At 45.5% G+C, this 4469-nt stretch overlaps 1 pseudogene; it reads left to right on the top strand.

Annotated features, from left to right (window-relative positions):
- The first annotated feature begins 278 nt into the window (after nt 1–278).
- Nucleotides 279–3931, top strand: LOC123170043 (receptor kinase-like protein Xa21; annotated as a pseudogene).
- The last annotated feature ends 538 nt before the right edge of the window (nt 3932–4469 follow it).

Here is a 4469-nt window from a genome sequence, read left to right as displayed (position 1 = left end):
TATTATTATCATCACCGATTTGGTATACGTAGCTAGTGTACATCTTTTGCACTACGCTCAACACACTCCCTTATCTTTGATTAGTCAAGGCTTGAGCTCAGGTCGGAGTCAGGCCGGACATGTAGCTCTAGGGTGTGTCCATGCCGTGCAGAGACTGTCAGGCGACTATGATGGAACGATTGCTACACCTGTGGCGCAAAACGGGACGAGATTCTACGGGAAACCCATATAAATTCCCAGGTGCTCCCGCTCCTGATCTCACAAGATAAACACCTGAACAGCCAAGTCGAGCCATGGCCGCTCCACCGTCATATGCCCGCATTCCCAACATCATCGTCCTCCTACTCCTAGCACTCTCTGCCATCTCTGTTTCCTCCTGTTCGAGTCCATCCAACGGCAGCGACACGGACCTCTCTGCGCTGCTGGCTTTCAAAGCCCAGCTCGCCGACCCTCGTCGTGTCCTTGCCGGCAGCTGGACCGGCACGTCCTTCTGCCACTGGATAGGTGTCTCGTGCAGCCGCCGGCGGCAGCGCGTCACGGCTCTAACATTGGTAGACACGCCTCTTTCTGGACCTATTGCTCCCCACTTTGGTAATCTCTCTTTCCTCTCTGTTCTTACTCTCAGGGGCACCAACCTTACGGGTTCCATCCCTCCGGAGCTTGGCAAGCTATGTCGGCTTCGATATCTTAGCCTTGATGAAAATAGCCTGTCAGATGTCATTCCTGCTGCCATAGGGAACCTCACAAGGCTCGAGTTCCTTAGTCTAAGTTTTAACCAACTCACGGGCCAAATCCCATCTGAGGTGTTTGTTCGTATGCAGAAACTTGAGACAATTTCTCTGGAAGTTAATAAGTTGAGTGGGCAGATACCACCTTATTTATTCAATAACACGCCTTCCCTGAGCTTCATATACTTTGGAAAAAACAGCATGTCAGGTCCGATACCACATGGCATAGCCTCCCTATCCAAACTTACATACTTGCAGCTGCAGCACAACCAGTTCTCCGGCCTAGTGCCACAAGCCATATATAACATGTCCATGCTAGACCTCATGATATTATCGAACAACAACCTTACTGGTACGATTCCAGACAACCAAAGTTTTATCCTCCCAATGTTGCAAGTGCTTGACCTCTCCGAAAATAAATTTCAGGGACGAATTTCATCAGGGCTTGCATCGTCTCATTACTTAGTAGGATTGTCTTTGGCAGACAATTCTTTTGTGGATGTTGTGCCATTGTGGTTAGTTGAACTACATCACCTAGAAAGTATTTCACTGGGTGGAAATAACCTTGTTGGCTTGATCCCAGCCGCTCTTAGCAATCTCACTAGCCTTACTATGCTAGACCTCTCTGGCTGCAACCTTACAGGACACATCCCACCAGAGTTGGGATTAATGCAAAAACTCTCCTTTCTGCATCTTGGAACAAATCAACTTACCGGAACAATTCAATCTTCTCTTGGGAATTTGTCCATGTTGTCTCTCCTAGCTTTTGAAGAAAATAAATTATCAGGCTCAGTACCTTCAACACTTGGGAACATTGCAAGTTTAGAGGAGCTTCACCTGCAAAACAACAATTTAGATGGAAGTATTATGGAGCTTTTTTCAGCTCTTTGTAACTGTAGAAACGTCCAACTGATTAACATAGGAGTGAACTCTTTCACGGGTGCCCTCTCTGACCAACTGGGAAACCTCTCTTCACGATTGGTAACTTTAACTCCAGCTTACAACAAATTAGTAGGTGGACTTCCGGCAACAATTTCAAACATAAGCGGTCTTGAGTGGTTAGATCTTTCTAACAACCTACTCACTGAGCCAATCCCGGAATCCATCACTACACTGAAAAATCTCGTGTGGCTTGACCTCTCTAGTAATGACATGTTCGGCACTATCCCAACAGAAATAGGCATGCTTTGGAATCTACAACGGTTGTTTCTCCAAAGAAATAATTTTTCTGGCTCTATACCAAGAAGCTTGGGTAATCTTAGTAAGTTAGAGAAAACGGACCTGTCCAAGAATCAGTTAAGTTCTATAATACCGGCAAGACTATTCGGCCTTGGTAAACTTATTGAACTAAATCTTTCATATAACTTTCTTGTTGGTGCACTGCCGGCAGATGTTTCCGGGTTAATACAAATATACCAAATGGACCTTTCTTCTAACTCCTTTCTAGCAAGCATCCCAGAATCAATGGGGCAACTTAAGATGCTAATGTACCTAAATCTATCGCACAACTTGTTCGGAGGCCCGATGCCAGACTCACTTCAAAAGTTAACTAGCTTAGCATCCTTAGACCTCTCCTTCAACAACCTCTCTGGTTCCATTCCAATATACCTTGCAAGCTTAACCGACTTGACTACCATGAACCTCTCATTCAATAGGTTGGCAGGCCAAATACCAGAGGGAGGTGTTTTCTCAAACATCACATTGAAATCTTTGATTGGGAATGTTGGGCTGTGCGGCGCTCCACGCCTAGGATTTTTGCCATGTCTTGACAGACCTCGTTCAAATAATATACACTGGCTAAAATTTCTACTCCCAGCTTCCATGGTAGCTTCTGGCAGTATTGCTATTTGCTTATGGTTGTGGATCAGAAAGAAACATAAGCATGAGGGTGAGGTCAAAATTGATGGTGATCCATCCGATGGCATAGTCCACCAGATAGTCTCTTATCATGAGCTCATTCGGGCCACAGACAATTTCAGTGAGGACAATTTGTTGGGAAGTGGAAGCTTTGGGAAAGTCTTCAAGGGACAAGTGAGTGGTTTGGTGGTTGCGATAAAAGTGCTTGACATGCAGCTGGAGCAGGCCAAGAGAAGCTTTGATACTGAGTGTCGTGTGCTCCGCATGGCGCGACACCGCAACCTGATACAGATACTCAATACATGTTCCAACCTAGACTTCAGAGCACTTGTGCTTCCATACATGCCAAATGGCAGTTTAGAGATGCTGCTACACCGGTCTCAGAGTACACTGCCCTTGGGGTTTCTTGAAAGGATCAACATCATGCTCGATGTGTCGATGGCAATGGAGTACCTACACTTCGAGCACTATGAGGTGATACTGCACTGTGACTTGAAACCTAGCAATGTGTTGTTCGATATGGACATGACTGCTCATGTGGCAGACTTCGGCATTGCAAGGTTACTTCTAGGCAATGACAACTCCATGATATGTGCGAGTATGCCTGGAACAGTTGGTTACATGGCACCAGGTACTTAGCTAGAATCTATCAAACCATTGACTATTTACTAGTGAAGATACATGATCTCATCTTTATTCATTTGTTTCATGTTTCTTGTGCAGAGTATGGCTCTTTTGGAAAGGCATCACGAAAGAGTGACGTGTTCAGCTACGGGATCATGCTCCTTGAAGTATTCACCAGGAAAAGACCCATTGATGCTATGTTTGGGCATGAACTAACTCTTAGGCAGTGGGTCCACACTGCATTTCCTGCAGAGCTTGTGAGTGTCATTGACAACCAGCTACTCCAAGGCTCCTCTTCTTCTAGTTGCAACCTTGTTGAAGGATTTCTTGTGCCGATATTCGAGTTGGGTTTGCTCTGCTCTAGCGGCATGCCTAACCAGAGAATGACGATAAGAGATGTGGTGGTGAGGTTGAAGAAGATCAAAGTAGAGTACACCAAACAAGCAGCATCAGCATCACGTAGTAGTGCAGCATAGGGATTGATCTCTTGCTACGACTCTTCCTCTACTTACGATGGGGCTCTTTCCATGGGTGGGTGGACCAGATCCCAGATGATGCCTGTCAGGGAGGAGGACATCGAGAATCCAGTGTCGATGGAAGCATGAACTACCTTAATTAGCTCCACAGACTAGTAAGGATTATATTCCTCCATTGTAGGATAAATCTGAAGCATGTTCTTCTATTTTTCTAGTTTAATAAGTATGCATGTTTCTATACTTTCAGCAATGTAGTAATGGAGTATGACATCATAAAGCATACAACCTTGTGTTACCTTTCAATATATGAAGCCTTTTGTATGCAAACATACAAAAAACAGAGCGCTATTATAACTTATATGCAAGTGTGTAACGCTGATGCAAAAGACAGAGAGATTAAAAAATTGCAATAAAAACCAATTCATAGTCAGATGGAACTCTTTGGAGACAGGCTTTCATCATCAGCGAAGTTGACGGAGATCCAGACTGGGACGGTCAAAGGAAAATCACGCAAATGAGTGATGAAAATCAAACCCAAGATCAAAATTCAGAACCGGAGAGTTTCAGGACATGCAAGCACAGCACCAAACAGACTCCTCTGTACCCACACTAGCATTGCTGCCACGGAGCAGAGCACCTGCGGTTTTGCGGAGCCAGCGGCAGGACGAGAGGAAGGCAAGATGAAGAGTTTGAGTAAGTGCAGTAGTTTCTCTGCTTACCCCAATCGCGGGCGCCGCTTCCAATCGACCGACGTCCGGATCCGCCCCTCCTGTCTCTACCCTCG

The sequence above is a fragment of the Triticum aestivum genome, chromosome 7D (assembly GCF_018294505.1).
Source record: "Triticum aestivum cultivar Chinese Spring chromosome 7D, IWGSC CS RefSeq v2.1, whole genome shotgun sequence".
Taxonomy (NCBI): domain Eukaryota; kingdom Viridiplantae; phylum Streptophyta; class Magnoliopsida; order Poales; family Poaceae; genus Triticum; species Triticum aestivum.
The sequence above is the reverse complement of the archived record's forward strand: the minus strand, read 5'-3'. Positions and strand labels throughout refer to the sequence as shown.